Raw genomic sequence first — 22,821 nt, forward strand, 5'->3', positions numbered from 1 at the left:
AGGGATCACAAATTTACCATTGGAGGGCAGCGTGGAGGGTAAAAATCGTAGAGGGAGACCAAGAAATGAATACACGAAACAGATTCAGAAGGATGTAGGTTGCAGTAAGTACTGGGAGATGAAGAAGCTTGCACAGGATAGAGTAGCATGGAAAGCTGCATCAAACCAGTCTCTGGACTGGAGACCACAACAACAGCAAACCTGAGAAGCTACTCCGTATGCTAGTATAGAATTTGGTGTGGTCATCATCAAAGCAAAGTCGTTTGTCGTTGCGGCGGGATCTTCTCAGGAGACTTCGATCACCTTTTTGTCCTGCGAATGCGAAAATATTTTGTTGACGCCGACCTGCACTGGGAGAAACGATCATCATAATAATATAAGTGAAATCAGAGCTTGCACGGAAGGGTATAGGTGTTCGTTTTCTCCGCGGGCTGTTCGAGAGTGGAATAACGGAATTATTGGGAAATTTAGTTCGATGAAACCTCTGCCAGGCACTTGAGTGTGATTTGCAGAGCAGCCATATAGATGTAGATCATATAAGGAGATAAAGATCTACAGTGTTCCTTGGAAGAGAAGGCAAATTTGATTGATATACCTACACGGATACACATACATTTTTGTTGACATGCTGTAAACTACGGATAATTACTGAACCCTTAATTTTGCGTTGCTTCAGGGTGAAGAATTGATACCATCGAAAAGTGACGATGCAGGGACGTCATCATCTTGTGATCTTTCGCTCTCACTGTCAACGCGCCGGTCCGCTTCACATACGCCATCTTTCCTGGAGACACAGACCCCGATTTCTGCTACAGCCTCAACCACACATCGATCGTGATCTCGTACTCCTTCACCTTCATTAGAATTTTTCAATCTGTGTTCGAAGTCTACGTTTATTACTGGACAGTATAGTAGTAAAAAACCGAAAATGGTTTTTTCTCAAAATCCGCCTGTTTTGAGCGGTTTTATCGGCCACGTTAAACTGAGGACGAAATGACCCAGTGTAACTGAAAGCCGTCAGTTGCCACGATAACCGCAGTCCCTACACCAGCTCCTCGTCCACGCGCGTTTCACGTCCCGTGAGAGGACGCCTCTAGGTCACTTCCGCACGTGGGCATGCTCGCAGCTAAGTTCCGCGCAGCCTACACAGAGAGCGGGAGCGAGGCAGAAGCTGCAGCTGTGCGGCGTCTTCCACAAGGCACTGCTACCGGCGCGCGCGCGCGCGCACACACACACACACACACTAAAGCGAGCGCGTGCGAGCGCGCGCTCGCGGCCGGTGAAGTTTAATTGGCGCACGGCTGGGTGCTCGCAGGCGGCCGCAACTGGAGATCAACTGCTGCCGGCTGCGACTCGCGCGCCGCGCCAGATTTCAATTTCCGGAGCGCGGCTCACAAAGCGGCCAGCGCCCGCGGCCCGCGGCGCGCTGCCCGCCGCGCAAACGTTTCCACAGCAGCTTCCGCTCGCCTGCGCTCGTTATTAAGCCTTACTTCCCAAACTACACCCCGACCGCTCGCCGCTACTGCCGTCACTACTGTCTTCTGCTGCAAACCGGGGTCATTCGTATTTACTCCGGTAACCCCACACACCACCCGCGATTCGTTAAACAATCTAAGTCCCACGCAGGTATCTTTAGCAGGTTATGTAGACACAGTCTGCACAATGAGTAACGAACAGAGTGAGTAGTAGAGAAGTAATACATTAAAACGTCGTGCTTGCCGCTGGAGTTTTACCACTTGAAAAACCAACATTTAACCCTTTCGTGGTTGACAGAACAAGTATGTCCCACTGAAGTAATACGCAGTTTTGAGCGTTGGAATGTCTCTCTCCTATCAGTTTAATGCTACCACGTAGCGAGGTGCTTTCGGAACATTGAGAAAACTGCTACGCACCACTCGATGGGATATATAGAACATTTTGAGCGATCAAATGGGGAGCCGTATGTTTATAGGTAGGGAGTGCGCCTCTTTCAAGAAAATCTGGCCAGATCACCATGATCGCCATTCCAAGAATGGAATAACTAATTACTTTTCTTGTAAATCAGACATTGTTTTGAAACATTACTAAACACCTCCGTAATTCTGGTTGTTTGTACACAACACGGGTAACTTTATCGACTACAGAAAACACTGGTGAGTGGTACTTCAAACCCATTTTCCAATGTTATGTTCAAAATTTGTGTGCGATATTTCATTGTAAGGAAAAATGGCTCTGAGCACTATGCCTCTTAACATCTGAGGTCATCAGTCGTCTAGAACTTAGAACTACTTAAACCTAACTAACCTAAGGACATCACACACATCCATGCCCGAGGCAGGATCCGAACCTGCGACCGTAGCGACCGCTCGGCTCCAGACTGTAGCGCCTAGAACCGCACGGCCACTGCCGCCGGCTTTCATTGTTAGGAGAATAAATGTGTTTTGGTACTGATATGTAATACTTTTTTCTACAACTTCCATCTCGATTAAAAATTTTACTCTGAACATCATAGGTTCACATGAAAACATGAATTTAGTTAGTTTCGTGGGACACAGTGTCTCCCACTCCCACTTAACTGATTTTTAAAATTGGAAAACTTAAAAAAAAATTTTCCCCCTCATGAACCATGGACCTTCCCGTTGGTGGGGAGGCTTGCGTGCCTCAGCGATACAGATGGCCGTATCGTAGGTGCAATCTCAACGGTGGGGTATCTGTTGAGACGCCAGACAAACGTGTGGTTCCTGAAGAGGGGCAGCAGCCTTTTCAGTAGTTGCAGGGGCAACAGTCTGGATCATTGACTGATCTGGCCTTGTAACATTAACCAAAACGGCCTTGTTGTGCTGGTACTGCGAACGGCTGAAAGCAAGGGGAAACTACAGCCGTAATTTTTCCCGAGGGCATGCAGCTTTACTGTATGATTAAATGATGATAGCGTCCTCTTGGGTAAAATATTCCGGAGGTAAAATAGTCCCCCATTCGGATCTCCGGGCGGAGACTACTCAAGAGGACGTCGTTATCAGGAGAAAGAAAACTGGCGTTCTACGGATCGGAGCGTGGAAAGTCAGATCCCTTAATCGAGCAGGCAGGTTAGAAAATTTAAAAAGGGAAATGGATAGGTTAAAGTTAGATATAGTGGGAATTAGTGAAGTTCGGTGGCAGGAGGAACAAGACTTTTGGTCAGGTGAATACAGGGTTATAAATACAAAATCAAATAGGGGTAATGCAGGAGTAGGTTTAATAATGAATAAAAAAAATAGGAGTGCGGGTAAGCTACTACAAACAGCATAGTGAACGCATTATTGTGGCCAAGATAGACACGAAGCCCACGCCTACTACAGTAGTACAAGTTTATATGCCAACTAGCTCTGCAGATGATGAAGAAATTGATGAAATGTGTGATGAGATAAAAGAAATTATTCAGGTAGTGAAGGGAGACGAAAATTTAATAGTCATGAGTGACTGGAATTCGTCAGTAGGAAAAGGGAGAGAAGGAAGCATAGTAGGTGAATATGGATTGAGGGGAAGAAATGAAAGAGGGAGCCGTCTGGTAGAATTTTGCACAGAGCATAACTTAATCATAGCTAACACTTGGTTTAAGAATCATGAAAGAAGGTTGTATACATGGAAGAACCCTGGAGATACTAAAAGGTATCAGATAGATTATATAATGGTAAGACAGAGATTTAGGAACCAGGTTTTAAATTGTAAGACATTTCCAGGGGCAGATGTGGATTCTGACCACAATCTATTGGTTATGAACTGCAGATTGAAACTGAAGAAACTACAAAAAGGTGCTAATTTAAGGAGATGGGACCTGGATAAACTGAACGAACCAGAGGTTGTAGAGAGCTTCAGGGAGACCATCAGGGAACGATTGACAAGAATGGGGGAAACAAATACAGTAGAAGAAGAATGGGTAGCTCTGAGGGATGAAGTAGTGAAGGCAGCAGACGATCAAGTAGGTAAAAAGACGAGGGCTAATAGAAATCCTTGCGTAACAGAAGAAATATTGAAGTTAATTGATGAAAGGAGAAAATATAAAAATGCAGTAAATGAAGCAGGCAAAAAGGAATACAAACGTCTCAAAAATGAGATCGACAGGAAGTGCAAAATGGCTAAGCAGGGTTGGCTAGAGGACAAATGAAGGGCTGTAGAGGCTTATCTCACTAAGTGTAAGATAGATACTGCCTACAGGAAAATTAAAGAGACCTTTGGAGAGAAGAGAACCACTTGTATGAATATCAAGACCTCAAATGGAAACCCAGTTCTAAGCAAAGAAGGGAAGGCGGAAAGGTCGAAGGAGTATATAGAGGTTTTATACAAGGGCGATGTACTTGAGGACAATATTATGGAAATGGAAGAGGATGTAGATGAAGACGAAATGGGAGATAAGATACTGCGTGAAGAGTTTGACAGAGCACTGAAAGACCTGAGGCGAAACAAGGCCCCGGGAGTAGACAACATTCCATTAGAACTACTGACGGCCTTGGGAGAGCCAGTCATAACAAAACTCTACCATCCGGCGAGCAAGATGTATGAGACAGGCGAAATACCCTCAGACTTCAAGAAGAATATAATAATTCCAATCCCAAAGAAAGCAGGTGTTGACAGATGTGAAAATTACGGAACTATCAGCTTAATAAGCCGCAGCTGTAAAATACTAACGCGAATTCTTTACAGACGTATGGATAAACTGGTAGAAGCGGACCTCGGGGAAGATCAGTATGGATTCCGTAGAAATGTTGGAACACGTGAGGCAATACTTACCTTACGACTTATCTTAGAAGAAAGATTAAGAAAAGGCAAACCTACGTTTCTAGCATTTGTAGACTTAGAGAAAGCTTTTGACAATGTTTACTGGAATACTCTCCCTCAAATTCTGAAGGTTGCAGGGGTAAAATACAGGGAATGAAATGCTGTTTACAATTTGTACAGAAAGCAGTTGCCAATTATAAGAGTCGAGGGGTATGAAAGGGAAGCAGTGGTTGGGAAAGGAGTGAGACAGGGTTGTAGCCTCTCCCCGATGTTATTCAACCTGTATATTGAGCAACCAATAAAGGAAACAAAAGAAAAATTCGGAGTATGTCCATGGAGAAGAAATAAAAACTTTTAGGTTCGCCGATGACATTGTAATTCTGTCAGAGACAGCAAAGGACTTGGAAGAGCAGTTGAACCGAATGGATAGTGTCTTGAAAGGAGAATACAAGATGAACATCCACAAAAGCAAAACGGGGATAATGGAATGTAGTCGAATTAAGTCGGGTGATGCTGAGGGAATTAGATTAGGAAATGAGACACTTAAGGTAGTAAAGGAGTTTTGCTATTTAGGGAGTAAAATAACTGATATCAGGGATCACAAATTTAGCATTGGAGGGCGGCGTGGAGGGTAAAAACCGTAGAGGGAGACCAAGAGATGAATACACTAAGCAGATTCAGAAGGATGTAGGTTCCAGTAAATACTGGGAGATGAAGAAGCTTGCACAGGATAGAGTACCATGGAGAGCTGCATCAAACCAGTCTCAGGACTGAAGACCACAACAACAACAACAAAAATTTTTGTAATGGAAGTGTATTATTTATCACAAAAGAAGACAGTTTTTGACCTTCTGTTTTTCAAATACATGCAAAACAAATTTTAACTGTGAAAGGGTTAATAAGCGATACACTATTTTCCTTTCATTGTTTTGCCGGGCTGTAAACGAGAAAAAGTTTCAAAAAGGTTTGAAATTATGTGTAAAGTTTGTTGGAAGCCGCTAAGTGCTCTCGTTCTCAGATATTGGACGAATATACTCTGAATAATTTGCGCGCCTCGAGTTATGCTTCCTCGAAACATAATGCAATGTTTTCAAGTTCAATCAAAAAATGGTTCTGAGCACTATGGGACTTAACATCTATGGTCATCAGTCCCCTAGAACTTAGAACTACTTAAACCTAACTAACCTAAGGAAAGCACACAACACCCAGTCATCACGAAGCAGACAAATTCCCTGACCCCGCCGGGAATCGAACCCGGGAACCCGGGCGTGGGAAGCGAGAACGCTACCGCACGACCACGAGCTGCGGACCAACTTCAATCCTTGATTTCATTATTAAAATGTTAATGTAAGATTATGCCTCTTTAAATTTTTAATTGAGTCAATAATTGTATAAAATTATGAAAATAATATTTCTGTTCTTCCTGGATGATGATAAACAACAACCTGAAACTAGAACGGCTGACAGTTTTAGCAGATTAGTTCAAATAGCTCTGAGCACTATGGGACTTAACATCTCAGGTCATTAGTCCCCTAGACTTAGAACCACTTAAACCTAACTAACCTATGGACATCACACACATCCATGTCCGAGGCAGGAATCGAACCTGCGACCGTAGCAGCACACATATTCGACTAAGCTTAATCATTAGCCCGAACGGAAGGGAAAGCTGGCAAAGATAAACAAGAATGGGCAGGTCAAAGGACGCCCATGTTCGAACGAGTTCGAGATTTCTCGATGCGCCACAAAACTCGACACAGTATCAAGAGCTGATGGAACAATCACGCGATATTTGACTCGCGCCGCACATGCAAATGATATGCAAGGAAGTACGAACTAGAAACAAGGAGCAACAACTCTTCTAAAAATTTGACTGTTTCTTGACACACAAAAGGACATCACATTAAATCCGACCGCTGCACAAACTCGGCTGTATTTGAACAGTTTGCAATAAATTTTCTCGTACAATATACATTACCATAAGTATTTACGGCGATTTTAAGCAAAGTTATCAGTCTACTTTAAAACTGATGTAAAAAAAAAAAGTACATAGATCTCAACCCAGTATAATATTTTATTTGGCCATTACAGATTTTAACGACTGACCAAGTGGGTTGCAAATGACTATTTCTATCCCTGTTCACAGATAAGAATAACGGGTAAAATAGTTAACATTTTTAATCAGCATGAAAAAAGTAATATCATATATATGAGAAAAAGAAAGGAAATTAAATTCGAATCAAATGCTTAATAAAACAAATATATAAAATTAAAATAACTAATTAACTGCGATCGCGAAGGCAGTACCTTCACCCATCGCGGATATGTTATCAAGGAAAGTCAATACATCGTAGGAAAGCAGATGCTTGAAAATTGGACTGAATCGTAAGTCCGATTTTTTATGTATTCCTTTATTAGTCCCTGTTTTTACAAATGGCTTGGACTGTAGAAGATATCACAGTCAATGTTTGCCAGTTTTTTATCATTAAAATCCACAGTATATTAATTCCGCTAACACACGTCGTGAAGATATTACTAACAGAAGTTGTCAGATCTCGCGGCGATCGAAAGCTCGAGCAGAAGTGTTAGATTTCTCAAGTTGTGACGTAAACTGCTTGAGCAGTTCGAGTCGGGCGTAAGTACTGCACTAAAACAAGGGCTCAGGTGGGGTCTCTTCCACATTATTTTCGAATCGTCGCAGTTACACTGAGACACAGAATGATCTAAAGAGCGGGAGATAATGACGAAACTGAGTGAATAACACTTTGCACTGAATAACTAGGATACATTTCAGTAATTAGCTTCCGCCCCTCAATATCAGTCCATCTTCACAATTCACCAGAGTAAGCTAGTCGGGATTTGTTGGGATACTACTTCCTGAAAAATTTCAATAACTTTGATGTGTTGTAAGAAAGTACGAAGTGGTCTATGGTGTGTGATTGGTAATATGTAGCGATTTTGGAGGTAAGTAATGGGATACTTCCTAATATCACGTCGGATCATAATTTTCAGGGCATAGCGCAGGAACCGCACATGATTCGTTGGAAGTCCCTTGCAGAAATAATGGCCATGCTGTCTCTATAGCCGTCAATAACTGCGAAAGTGTTGCCGGTGTAGGATTTTGTGCACGACTGACCTCTCGATTACGTTCGATAAATATTCGATTGGATTCACATCGCGTGATCTTGGTGGCCAAATCCTTCGCTTGTGATGTCCAGAGGGCTCAAATGGCTCTGAGCACTAAGCGACTTAACTTCTGAGGTCATCAGTCCCCTAGAACTTAGAACTACTTAAACCCAACTAACCTAAGGACATCACACACATCCATGCCCGAGGCAGGATTCGAACCTGCGACCGTAGCGGTCACGCGGTTCCAGACTGAAGCGCCTAGAACCGCACGACCACACCGGCCGGCGGAGTCCAGAATGTTCTTCAATCCAGTCGCGAACAATTGTGGCCCGGTGACATGGTGCATTGTCACCTGCCTGTATAAGGTTTTAATCGTCACTTGTGATTTCTAAAATTCCTAGCCATTTCCGAAACTCTTGATTTCTCATGCTACTCCATTCTTTGTGAGTTAGCTGAAAAATCTAGGTAATGGTATACGTAAAAATAAAAACGCTCTCACGGACAAGATTTTTAATTTCGTTAGTTTTTTAGGGGTGTGCGGAGGGGGACGGTAGGATTGGAGGCGCGAGTTGCCCAAACCCCAACTCTTGAATATGGGCGTGAATGAAGGGATTGTATCCCTCATGATACATCTCACCTCGCTTCACTTCAATGGTTGTAGACTGGACTTTTCCTGTAGAAAGTTTCCCGTTTGTAGTAGAATCATTACGAAATGCATCTTCTTACATGTGATGGAATACTTGTTCATGTACGAGTACTTAGGACGTGCCGCTGTGCTCTCCCATGTTATGAAAATTTCTAAGTGCTTCTCGGCCACAGTTCCCGGCCGTTCCCTCTGGCAGCCTTCCAGGCAGGCCGTCAGGAGCTGGCGTGTGGAGGACCACCCGCGCAGACACGCACGATCGCCAGCGCCAACAAGAGCCAGGCGCACTCCAGTTCGTACGGACACGGCTGTAGCCTCTCTGCGGTCAATGGCCTCCTTCCGCAGCTGTCCATCTCTACAGATTCAGCACTATGTCACCCTCTAACGAACTACGATGCAAGCAACAGCCGCCGTAATCCTCCTGTATTTCTTCATTTCTCAAGCTTTGCCACAGTATACCTGCCAACCTTGAGAAGAGGCTATCAGGAATCACACGGAAAACGTGAATAAGGAGTGGGAGGGGGGAGGGCGTTCGTGTGCCCTTCCCTGAGAAATTTTAAAAATTACTGACTTACGCTAACACTTTAGTGTTTCACAATATTACCTTCTGTATTTGCTACAGAGTACTTAGGCCTAGTTTTGAAGTACTTACCGTCTTAATAAGGCAATTTTTCACTTTGATTTGTTAACAGTTTCCGAAGGAGAGAAAAAATGTAATTCCTTGCAGTTTTGACAAAACAACTAAAAAACTCCTTAGCCGCTGACTCTGTACATACAGTGTTTTTAATTCTAAACAGACGAATAAAACTACCGAACACAGGTAACGCGACAGGCATAACCTTCTAAAGAAGGGCACTAAGTCGGTCGAGGAATTAAATTTGTTTCATTCTGCTGGTTGCTTATTATTTCGTTACACTACAGTTGCTGAGTCGCGCGGAGTGGCCGCGCGGTTTGAGCCGCAATGTCACGAATTGCCATCCCCCTCCCGCTGGAGGTTCGAGTCCTCCCTCGGTCGTGTGTGTGTGTGTGTGTGTGTGTGTGTGTGTGTGTGTGTGTGTGTGTGTGTGTGCGCGCGTGTGTGTGTGCGTGTGCGTGTGTTCTTAGCATAAGTTAGTTTAAGTAGTATGTAAGTCTAGACACCGATGACCTCAGCAGTTTGGTCCCTTAGGAATGTACACACACGCACTACAATTGCTGAAGATGGACAGAATACTAAACAGACAATGTAACACAATTACCGAAAATTTCATAACGGTCTATAATTTACTCACGGCACAACTTTAAAAACATGTAAAGGACACGGTCACTACCATAGCAGCCTCATCGTAGTGTGTATTATTAAGTATGGATAAGTAGGTGAAATCCGCATCTTGTGGCTTCACCTGTTTAGAAAAACGACAACAGCTTACAGTTAAATGCGCTGACCTTCTGACGTCACATTTCGAAAGCAGTTTTAGTTCTATCCTTTAAATTCGATCGTACAGGAGGAAAAGTTTGCGTCGTAACTTAACATAATCTATCCTAGTAAGCATAGGTGACGAAGTCATTCGTATACAGGTTTACTGTGTAAGTAGGAAGAAAAGCACTATTTAGCAGTTTTCACAGGGGAGTCATCATCTTCAAATCTCGTTCTGTGGAAGATTTCCTTCAGTTTACCTCAGAGATGATAATCACAAGATAACAGATAAGGGCTTTAGGGTAAGCGTTTCAATGTTGTGCACCTAAGTTTTGTGATGTCGGTGATGGTTTCCTCACTCATAAGTGGCGCGGGATTGTTATGTAACAAGAGACATCGCGTTTTCGCAGATGTTGTCGAACGCGACACATTCGAGAACTATGTTTTTTAATGGTCTGTTCACTGTTATCCGCTTGTCAGCCACTTTTGTGAGCCAAAATCAAATAGTGAACAAGCTCCAAATTGTTAGGTGTCTGTGCAGTGCTTGGTCTGCCGCTGCGCAGGAGGTCCCTAGTATTGGCGAGCCGACTTCCAGTAGCTCATCTGCTTTTTGTGCTGCGATCAACAGTGTCACCTCCATACACATCCTTCTAACTCTGGAGATTGTTTTTCACTCTTTCTCAACACAGAGCAGATCGGAAGAACGATACGCGCAGCAGCTATCTCGACAGCGTGGCACAACAGCACGAGTTGCGAAAAAAGATTGAATTACATTTGAATACAAGAGGGAAAAATGTTTCTACGACCTCCGTGAATAGCAAAGCTATAGAACAGAAGGTGGAGTGATCCTCGTGGTAAGGATTAGAGATGTTAAGATTTGTCCACACGAAGCCTTTTCTGTAATCGACTTTCACATTTACAACAGTGCAAGAACGCATCACATTTGCACATGCGTAACTTACTCGTTATGAAGGTCGTGCGACGTAGCGCATTGCTAATTAATAGACGGGCAGCTGGCGTCCACATGTGTTACCTTGCTTCAAAACGATTTAAGTGCGATAACTGTTGACCCAGAGAATGCTCGTTGAAACAGATTACTACGGGCGAAGTAAAGCCTTATAGAGCTCCGCTTCTAAATGTTATCTGAATAAAAATTTTGAGATACCTCACTCTATGAACTTGTCTTGTAGTGTAGTAAAAATGGGAAAAAGTTTCCATCATATTACTGCAAAACTGAGGGAAGTCTCGAAGAAGGGAAACAGAGAAGCACCAGCTTAAAAATCTGAAATGTGCATGTGAAAACTGTTGACGAATCTTAATATTTTGGCTAATAATTGAAGAGACTGTCATCTGTCCCTTAAGTATTCCACAGTTTCAGGAATACCGGTAACCAGACTCACTTTCCTCTGAAAAGCGAAACAAATAGCTCAACTGGTATATGAGTTCCCCGTTGCCACGTATTGAAATGTTATTTCCTGTCTTATCACTGCAAAAATTGTATTACGAATAACGATCTCTTGCTTAGACATACAAGTTCTCAGTTACCCAAGCAGAACATCAAAATCTTGCTGTGACACTCGTCTGCATCGAACTGGCAGACGGAGGATCTCTTGGTACGAGAGGATGAACTGACCTGCCCGCTCCACCAACTAAGTCCCATCCAGCATGTATGGGATACGTTGGAGACCACCACCGACCATACAACAGTTCTCATCCGCACTGATGGAATAATGAAACGCCCTACCACAAGAATTCCTTACCAACCTTTTGCCCAGGATGGGGGCAGAGTATGAACTATCGACCGCGCTGATCAGATACCCTATTAAGAACCATGTTCCGCCTCTTGTAATGTCCACGCGACGATCGTAAATCGCGGTGACCCCTCTGTAATTACTGTCTTTGAATAAAAGTATCATTTCTCTTCGTCTCAGTGAGTACTTCTTTGTTACCATACGTACTACACAGTAGCAGTTCTTTCTACGCGTAGCCCACGTTTCATCGAGCTTTGTTACTTGACAGTTAAAAATCGTGTGAAAGTTCCTTTGGTCCTAGAATTTTACACACAAATGTTGTAATATAAAGCTGAAAAGTAGCTAAAGCTGTATATCACCAAGTAATAAAATTGTTTTAAAATTCATTTGTATTTGTTCGATAAAAAAGGTCCTTACTTAAATAACATGCCACATATGTATAAATCCCTTATGAACGTATTGAATCTAATTGTAGTCGCAGACAGTTTATTACGGAGACTTCCCAAAATCAAACTTCCGGGATGTATTTTGCTGACTGCAAGAACTGTCGGGAATTTCTTTTTATTGAAAGGACACAATGCCGAAAAGTAAGTGTCATTTTTAACACAGTCTTTCGCTTAAGCCGCGCTTTGTCACCGTGCCCTCATCGGAAACTAGTAGACTTCCAAACTTTGAAACAAATTACTTCAAAGTCTCCTATTTTCACCAGGATTTACGGTCACATCTACATTTACTATTCGTAAATACGCTTGAATTTTGGGTTCGCACATAGTTGCCTGTGAAGGTAAAATTCCACCTAGGCGGCATGTTGTCACTTGGCGCATACTACACGGCGGCTTGGATGCCAAGTTTCTGTGTAGGACATGAAACCTTTCTGTAAAGTAGTAGTTTGTCCACAAACATGTGTCCGCTGATGCCGCATGCCACAAGCTGCCTCGTTTGTGCTTTGCGCCTCAGTCACTTCTAGTGAGAAACATTAGAATAGCGTATAAGTGTTTGACGCAACAGAGGGAAAAGAAAAAAAAAGAAGAAAACAAAGATGGTACAGAAGACAATTATTTGTTGGACGTCAACAATCTCTCAAGGAATTTTTTAGAAAACTTTCGTGATTTTAGGTACTTATTGGATAAGACCTGGACAAGAACAGAAGGATATGATCTGGACAAGAACAGAAAAACAGACAGAAGCTAACGTGAGACAACAGTCGCTAATGTCAGATTGTTAGTGACTCTGTGATATTTAGGTACAGGTGATAGTTGTCCTTTTTAGATGTGGACGTTCTGGATTTCTGAACCACGTATCTCAAGATTTATCCCAGGTATACGCAGAGCTATACTAGTACCTGTTCAGGGTCTCCTAAAAATAATTAAGAAAATATTTACATTCCGAAATGTTGCAAGTATAGTGTAGGTCATATGAAAACCATTTTCCTCCTTTCTTAAGGGATGTAACACTTTTCTTTGACTGTTAAAAAGTTTTTTAAGAGCGTGATTGAATGCTATACATACATAATTGATTTCCTGATTTACTTCCAAAACATTAACAACGGTATGACTTGGCAAGCCGCCCTAACTTTCCGTTTCCTTATTGATCATACTGCGTTAAGCGAGAAAGGAATGTGGATTACAAGGGGTGTCAGTTTGAGAGCTAAACAGTCAGGAACGTTTTCACAGTGATATGTGTATCTCTGGATTAAGTCTATGAGGGAAATTATTTCATATAACAACATACTATACGTAAGTAAATCTTCCTCAAATATAGTTCCCTTTTACACAGACGGATGAAATGGCAAATTCATTTGGTTACAGACCCATTGATGGAACGAAGAGCTATTGAAAGGCAAAAATAATAAGTTATAAAATATAGTAGAATGTAATTGTTCTTGGATGAATTTATTGGTCATATTCGGTTAGTATATGTAAGTATCCTCTTCAACGAGATAGAAATCATAGTTTGGAGAGAGTATTTATTATTTAACACACGATTCTTGTTATTAGTATTCATGTGACCTGCTCTTGATCTGTTAACTTCTTTTCTCGTGAGCGCCGAGTTAAGAAAACCCAAGGTGACGTGGGATCTGCTGCTGAATCGCCTAACACCATGTTCCCTTGGTCTTACGGTCTATGCCCACTAGCATCGCCCATTCAGTTTTTGTTTGGTTGGCGAGCGTGTTATGAAAGCCACTCTATAGTCGGGGGTTTGTGGGTGAGAAGCGCGTGCTGCTATGTGTGGCCCTGTCGAATTGTCCCGTGTAGCACGCAACAACTGCAGGTTGGCGAGATAAATTCACGCCTTTAAAGCGAGTGCACGTTCGTTGCAGAAAACTGTAGCACGTACCAGATTTGAAAGAGAGAGAAAATGAAAGTAGGAAGCTCAAGCATCAGCGCTGGAAGTGGAGCGCCCCAGGAAGGGGGGGGGGGGGGTGCAGGGGTAAGTGTCAGCGGGTGTGTGGCGAGGCGTCGGCCACCGGACAAGCAGACGGGCTCGGCTGCGACTGCGGCCGTCCCGGGCTTAATTAGACGTCTCCCGGCACGACGGCCGCGCAGCGCCGGACACGTTCGGCTCCAATTTGCGGGGGCGGAGGCGTAGGCGGAGGAGCAGGCTGGCGCCAGTTACCTGTCACCCAGCAGCCCCCAACAACAGGACCGCCCTAATCACCAGCCCGCCTACTGCTCCTGCAACAACGACGACAGGTGCTCTGTGCGGGCCTCGCCTACCAACAGCCCTCTAAGCTCACGCCACTCCGCCGACAACAATGTGCTTACAGTAGCCTAACACGTCTCCCGTCAGCAGTACGACGCACTAGAAACACTTGGTCAACGTTACAAGTCGACCTGCTGGTGAAATAGTTTTTAGACAAAATATACAGGGTCAGTTAAAATACAACCGCGTGTGTGTGTGTGTGTGTGTGTGTGTGTGTGTGTGTGTGTGTGTGTGTGTGTGTTTCGTAATTTTTTTACCTCTAAGGTGCAGAAACGTTGGTCTTTATACTTACTTATATGTTATCGTTCATGATAAAGGAATCTGAATTTTAAATTACTTGGCTATTTGTAGAAAGGCAGCACGCTAAGTCTGAAGTGCCTGTATTCGTGTACCCAAACGTCAATGGGGAAAAAAATAAACAAAGAAAATAATTTTATCTGCTCTTAGATTCCATTCCTAGACGGTGAACTTTCTTTTAAAAAAGAAAAACATTACCCGACCACTTCACTGAAAACGTTTACATCGTTTAACATTCCTTCCCTTGGCTTGCTCTTTTTTTGGTTCAAATGGCTCTGAGCACAATGGGACTTAACATCTGAGGTCATCAGTTCCCTAGAACCTAGAACTACTTACACCTAACTAACCTATGGACATCACACACATCCATGCCCGAGGCAGGATTCGAACCTGCGACCGGAGCAGTCACGCGGTTCCCGATTGAAGCGCCTAGAACCGCTCGGCCACCGCGGCCGGCTGCTCTTTTTTGCCAATATCTTTTAATCTCCAGTAAATGACGTCGTGGTCAAGGCTGGTTAGTTGGTTAAAGGGACTAAACTGCAATGTTATCACTCCCTTTTTCCTTAGTCTCCGATTAAAACCATACCCCAAAAGAATCCTATCGCCTAAAACCCGGGGAAAGAACAAAATGTGTAAAAACTATGTGTGTAACCGCAGTGAAGACGAACACGCAAGTAGCAGGTCTGGAATTGAAAACATTAACTAAAAGGCTAAAGCGGTATAAGGTGTTAAAGCAACATAGCAGCGGGACTGAACTTGCTGATCGCAAGAATAAAGAAAGATGAACCAGCTACACACTAAAATCACCAGACCAAAAAACAAGGCAGCAAGAGACACACAGATGGTGAAAAGACGAACAAGTCGAACAGTCAGCACCACAGGGAGCGAGAAAGAGTTAAAATGCAAGTCGCGTGAGGACCTAGGTGCCCACCCTTAGATTGAGCGATAAAAGAAACCTCTCCATTAAAATTTAAAACTGAATCAGGCATTAAGACGTTGTCACCTAACACCATAGATACTGCCTCGGGAAGGTTAAAAGTCCGCCTCAGGGCGGCAAGATTGGGACTGTCCTACAAGATGTGGACCATTGTCAATAGATAACCGCAGCGACACTAGGGTGGGTTCTTGCGACGGAGGAGATGACCGTGAGTCAGCCAAGTAAGGCTACACATTTGTTGTCTTCTTTATAGTATGTATTTGTGGTAGTCGGAGTGTGTCATTCGGTATTCCAGATCCCGAAAACTTCACATCGTAATACCGATCGGAGATCAGTTTCCGGTGTGCCGATCTCCAGAGTCGGTTTACTGGTAGCCTGTTTGGCCATCATGTCAGCAATTTCATTTCCCTGGATTCCGTCATGACCTGAGGTCCAGATGAAGGCCACCAAACGTTAACGCTGTTGGAGGGCACAAACAGACTCCTAGATGGTCTGCGAAGGTAACACTGGTCGGAAAGTAACACTGGTTGGAAAGTAACACTGGTCGGAAAGTAACACTGGTCGGAAAGTAACACTGGTCGGAAAGTAACACTGGTCGGAAAGTAACACTGGTCGGAAAGTAACACTGGTCGGAAAGTAACACTGGTCGGAAAGTAACACTGGTCGGAAAGTAACACTGGTCGGAAAGTAACACTGGTCGGAAAGTAACACTGGTCGGAAAGTAACACTGGTCGAGAGCTTGTAGGCTGCTTAAGGAGTCTTGACAGACGAGGAAGGACTTGATCTGTAAGTGCAGACTATCTCTGAGCCCTGGAACTCGCCAAGAATAGAGAAAGGCTTCAGGATAAACTGATTCTTTTGGGCCTAACAGTAGGTCCAGAGCACGCTGTGGCCGAGGTATGGACCAAGGAGGTGTACGTAAGTGAACCTGGATGAAAGGTGGTAGAGGGAAAAACTAGAGTTCAGAAAGAAGGGACCGAAATCAGACTGCTGTCGTAATCCCTGGCCTGGGCGCCGTTGTGGGAGATGGATTACCTGGTTTGGGAAGAGCAGGTGGTGAACCACGAACGTGTGCAGCATAATTAAGAAATCGTGTCCAGCCTCCACTAGTCAACTTTTCACGGGGCTAGTTCGCAAGCCGAACTGCAAAGTGGTATATTGGGTCCGGTATCTGCAATGCAGGGCGATGTCGATTTATAAGCCAGACTCCCACAATCAACACGAGACTGTATCAGAACTTTATAGAGCTGTAGAAGAGTAGAGTGATCTGCGCACCATCTTTTGTTACTCACCCAGCGAAGAGTGTTAAGATGCTGCCGGAGCTGTTGCTTAAGTTGACGAATATGGGGAAGCCAAGTTAGCCAGGTGTCTACGATCAGTCCCAAAAAGCCGTAAGTCTCTACTATGTTAAGTAGTTGGACATCGAGCCAAAGTTCTGGATGTGGGTGGACAGTATGATGACTACAGAAGTGCATGATGCAAGCCTTGATGGCTGAAAACGGAAAGCTTTGGTGAGGGCCAATGAGTGCACCTTTTGTACGGCTCTCTGCAGCCGTCATTCAGTAATACCAATACCAGAGGGGCAAAGTGAATGCAAAAATCATCAGCATATAGGGAAGACGATATTGAGGAAGCCACAGCTGCTGCTAGACCATTAATGGCCAGTAAAAAGAGAGGAACACAATACAGAGCCCTGCTGGACCCCATTCACATGGATACAGGGTGAACTGCGGAAAGCACCGACCTGAACCCGGAAAGTATGGAGCGACAAAAACTTCTGTACGAAGTTTGGAAGCTGGCCCCAGAGACCCCGCTCGCGTCATGCAGAGAGGATGTGATGTCTCCATGTTGTGTCATAGGCCTTTTTTAAAGTCAAAAAAGACGGTAATATGGTGTGGACGTCGGGCACAGGCTGTACGGATGGCACACACTAGGCATAACAAATGATCAGTGGTGGAACAGCCTTGGCGTAAACCACCCTGGGATGGAGCCAAAAGGCCCCGAGACTCAAAAAGCCAACACAGCCGCCGGCTCACCATGCATTCGAGCAATTTACACAAAACGCTGGTGAGACTATTGGGGCATTAGCTGACCATCTCTAGGGGGTGCTTCCCAGATTCCAGCACTGGGACGATGACGCTTTCCCGCCACTGCGACTGGAACTCCTCTCGCTCCAGATGTAGTTGACGATGACAAACATGTGACGTTGGTAACCCACTGAGAGATGTTTATGCTTTTGACAATGAATACTGTCTGACCTGGGAACTGTAAGGGGACAATGGGCAAGAGCACAGAGGAATTCCCACTCTCTGAATTGAACAATGTATGGCTCCGGGCGGCGTGCAGTAAAAGTTACGTGCTTTCGCTCAACCCGATGTTTCAAGATACAAAAGGCAGGTTGATAATTCTGAGACGCATTAAGTTCGAGCATAAGGCGCAGCAAAATTTTCGGTGATTTAATCTGGGTCGGTATAGATGTCTCTATTTGTGGACATCCCAGGTACACCTGCAGGGGTCTGGAATCTGTAAAGGCGTTTGGTCAATGTCCAAAGCTGAGGACGTAAAATACATGATCCAATGGTTGAAACATACCATTCCCAGCAGTCCTGGTTCCACCTCTGTATTAGTTGGCGGGCCCGTACAACGAGCTGTTTAAAGGCATTGAGATGCTGCAGCGATGGGTGCCGCTTATGACGTTGGAGAGCTCACCTACGACCTCTTATGGCTTCGGCGATTTCTGGCGACCTCCACGGCACTGTCTTACGCTAGGGGAATCCTGAGCAACAGGGAATTTTAAAGCCAGCAGCAGAAACAATGGTCGCAGTTATGATTTAGACCACCACATCGATATTGCCTTGTGGTGGAGATCCAACAGTGGCAGCAGAAATGAAAAAAAAGCCATTCAGCCTTGTTAAGAGCCCATCTGATCTGGCAGCCAGTGGAGTGACGCTGGAGTAAAGACAGGAATATTGGAGAGTGACCACTAGCACACAGGTAGTCATGAACTCTTCAGTGAATAGATGGTAGAAGGCCAAGGCTGCAGACTGAAAGATCAGTGGCCGAGTAGGTGCCACGTGCTGCACTGAAATGCGTGGGAATACCCGTACTTAAAGATCGAGTTGTGTCAGCAGATTTTCGACACCTTTGCCACGGCCAGTGCTCATGGTAACACCCCACTGAGGGTTATGGACACTGAAATCACCCAGAATGAGAAAAGGTGGGAAGAGTTGAGAAATCACTCCAGCCAATACATTTTGAGGTACTTCACCATCTGGGGGAAGAGAGACATTACACACGGTAAGATCCTGCGTTAAGGACAGCCTCTAAACTCCTATGGAGAGGCACAAACTCGCTATATATAGCCATGGACGTTGATAGACACTCTAGACACTCCACATGACACTCTGTCATACTCAATATGGTTCTTGTAATATCCCTGATAGCCACGAAGGACGGGGATCCACAATGCTGGAAGCCAAGCTTCCTAAAGGGCAATGCAGAAATCAAGTGAAGTGCTTAACAGTTGCTGTAACTCAGCCAGGTGGTGAAAAAAAACTGCATTACCTCTGGGGGATTAAGCTTTCAATGTACTAGGGGACAGTGGGGGGGGGGGGGCGCCATGAAGGGACCGAGGAGGCATTTTATGCCCCAGGGTCGCCTGCTGCCGTAAGTTGAGTGCTTGTAGTGGTTAAGCCTGTTGGTTCTGCAGCTCCGGGGAGATCTAGGTCCTCAGGGGACACTAAGACCTACACATCATCCTCAGAATTGGAGCCTTCCGGAAGTAGTGACGTCAGGGCCAACAGCATCTCTTTCTTCCTTAGAGGCTTCTTTACTTTCTTCTCTCGCTTCTTCTTATGTTTTGCTGGCCAGGAAGGCTTCTCTTAGTTGGTCTCAGGAACCGATGATGATCGTGACCCCTGCGACCGGCAGCTTGTGGCACCTTCAGCCACTGGCTGGTGTCTGGCTTCACGTCAGCAGATACCTTCAGAAGGTAAAGTCCCGAGTAATCCCTTCCTGGCAAGAGAGGCCGGAGAAGGTTGGTTCTTCTCTGGCTGAGGGATGGGGACTGATAACCCGATGGCTGCTGGGGCATAGCTCCTGAAGTAAGTTGGAAAGGAGCAACAGGAGGAGGAGAGCCCCCAAACATCAAGGGGAAGGCGTAGTCTGGCGACCCTTGGGGCCCACTTTAAGAGGCATAGCTGACAGGGATGCTGTTTATAATAAAGGGCAACATCGTATTAGCCATAGGATAACGACGACGTCATGTGTACAGGGTTATCATGGTCGCATTTCTTTTTTGCCTCTGTGTAGGTCAGCCTATCCAGGGTCTCATATTCCTTTGTCTTCTCTCTTTCTGATAAATGGTGCACTCCAGCGAACAGGGGGAATGGTGCTCTCCACAGCCGACACAAGTGGGAGGAGGGGTACAAGGAATGGTCATCAGTGATGGACGTCCGAATTCCCGACATGTGGGTTTGGCGTAACATCGAGGCGACATGCGCCCAAATTTCAAGCATTTGAAACGCCGCATGGGGGGGGGGGGGAAAGGTTCAAATGGTTCAAATGGCTCTGAGCACTATGGGATTTAACTTCTGAGGTCATCAGTCCCCTACAACTTAGAACTACTTAAACCTAACTATCCTAAGGACATCACATCCATCCATCCATGCCCGAGGCAGGATTCGAACCTGCAACCGTAGCGGTCGCGCGGTTCCAGACTGTAGCGCCTAGAACCGCTCGGTCACCCCGGCCGGCTGGGGGGAGGAACATACGGTTTAACGTCACACCGGTATACCATCAACTTGAGCCTTTCAGGCAAAATATCACCCTCAAAGGCCTAGATCAGGGGTCTCCAAACTTAGGCTCGCGGGCCGAAACTGGCCCGCGTTAGCTGGCCGGCCATCCCCGGTATCCGGCCCGCCAAATATTTGAGGTGGTACCTATACTGCCAACAATTGAGTTTCGAGGCCGATCGCGACCAATACACCGCCACATTGTCGGACACAATCACGCAACAGAACTATCAAATACATGCTCTGGCTCTGCTACGGGCTACAAGACTACATAACTAAACTTATTGTTGCGCCGCTTAAAATAACAATGCGTTGACATTCTCTACCTCTTCGTCTTGCAGTAATAGCGTTGCTAAAAATGATTTTGAGATTTCGTTAACTTTGCAGGACGCTTTCGTGAAGAATGTGCACCGACATACTTTTTTGTCGGTGAAATTCGCCAGAATAAAATACGCCAGAATTTCGTTCAGGAACATCCACCAATCAAAATTATGTAATTAAATAAAAATCGTAGTTAGTTTCAGTGTTAGCTATTCACAGAACCTTAGATTTTTGCTATTTCATCTTTCCTTTAGCCTTACATTACGGTGATCATGGAGTGCTAGGGTGCTTTAATCCCACTAGGTAGATCTTGGCCCTTATGACTTCGTGGAGGAGTCAATGTGGCCCGCGGACTAAAAAGTTTGGAGACCCTGGCCTAGATGAAGGCACTGTAGCAACCCTGTTGTCCTTAGGCCCCCTACACTATTCCCGGCGAAGTGTACATCTCGTCGCTGAAGATTGGCACACAACTCGTCATCTAACTGCAAGAGGAGATCTCAAAGGAATATAAGCAATCCGCTGGACCATGTTTAAGATCTTACTGGGGCAGGGGTAGGGGCGGAGGAAAACGAGATATCACCCAGATTGACAGGCAAGCAATGTACAGAGCTGGGCAGGGAACGCTGTTTTTATCAATACTGACCCGTTTTCCATTTTGGACATTCCCTCCACTTCCACGAACTTGCCCTCTAAGTTATCGACAAAAATCAGAGGCTTGATTGTCAAAGGATTCCGTAGCTGTCCTTGCACAAACTAAATATTGCAGGAGAATACGCCTCTCCTTGATCTTTAACGGTATGTTCCTCCCATGGTGTAGATATTGCACCTTCCCTCTCGTAGAGACTGCTGGGGCCGTTCAACCACCAGCGTTGGACAACTTCATCCGCTTCACTGGGGGAGATCTGCCCAGATGCCACTCATTCCGATCAGGGGCTCTCCCCATGGGCGCCAACTGGCAGGACGGCCATTGCCAGGAGTCCCAGTGCCTCAGGTAGACGGACATCATCTACTTGGATATGTCGAGATTGTGTTGTGCAGTGCAGTGCTGTGCTGTGCGATTCCTGTGTTGTCCGTGGGCTACGACCAAAAGGGTACACGGTGACCCCCTCTTCCCCCACAACAGACTGGCTATCAAGCTGGATATTCGATGCAAACGAAGAATCCATTATTATCGTGGGTCAATAGATGACATGGCACAATAGACGTAAATTATGCACTCCGTAAGAGACCCATGCCAAAAATGTATTATGGGTGCAATTACATAATTACATTTCCATTACGATAATAAGTGCAGAAGGTCTCACTGCACAATGGATACACGATGCACCGCGTAAGGCGTCCTTCCCCAAACGGCCCACACTTCTTTAGAATTCTGAAAGGTGAAAGCCAAACCCTAAACTTGGACCAGGCTGAAAAGTACGAGACTCCTTTTAGTTGCCTCTTACGATAGGCGAGAGTACCTCGGGTCTAATGTAGTCCCCAAACCCGCAGGGGGGTGTGGCCAAGGAAAAAAGTAATTAACCGGTGTCTCTAAAATTTATATTCTAAGGTGAGTTACAGAAACAGTAATTGCGGAACATACTGTTTCACACAAGAAGTTGGAGAAAAATATGGAAACACCACAAACACAGCATATTGCCATGCCTAATATGGCGTGGGAAATCCGTCGCATTCAAAACAGCTTTCAGTCTTCTCGGAATGCATAAATAAAATTTAAGCGCTCGTTTTTCCCGCGCGCCGTTCGAGAGTGGAAGGGTAGAGAGACAGCTTGAAGGTGGTTCACTCAACCCTCTGCCAGGCACTTTATTGTGAATGGCAGAGTAATCACGTAGGTGTAGATGAAATACGGGTCCTGTGTCGTTTTCATGGGTAACTTGTAACATTCCTCCTGCAAAATAGTGGAAAGTTGAGGGTTTTTTTTTTTTTTTTTTTTTTTTTTTGTGGTTTTAGGGCGCACAACTTCAACGGTCATTAGCGCCCAGACTACGTGAGGAATGCACCGCGGGTCACAAGTTTAAAACAGCAACGAAACGGAAAACACGATGAAAGACAGACTGACAGGCATACGATTAAAAAAGGAAAACAGCAGAATCAAATGTCCTTTGAGAGGGTTGTCA

At 44.9% G+C, this 22,821-nt stretch overlaps 1 protein-coding gene across 9 annotated transcripts in view; it reads right to left on the minus strand.

Annotated features, from left to right (window-relative positions):
• The window catches only part of LOC126412101 (transcriptional enhancer factor TEF-1), an 802,315-nt gene that overhangs the window by 191,042 nt on the left and 588,452 nt on the right, over nt 1-22,821 (minus strand). The gene's annotated exons all lie outside the window — the stretch shown is intronic.

This window comes from Schistocerca serialis, chromosome 7 (assembly GCF_023864345.2).
Source record: "Schistocerca serialis cubense isolate TAMUIC-IGC-003099 chromosome 7, iqSchSeri2.2, whole genome shotgun sequence".
Taxonomy (NCBI): Eukaryota; Metazoa; Arthropoda; class Insecta; order Orthoptera; family Acrididae; genus Schistocerca; species Schistocerca serialis.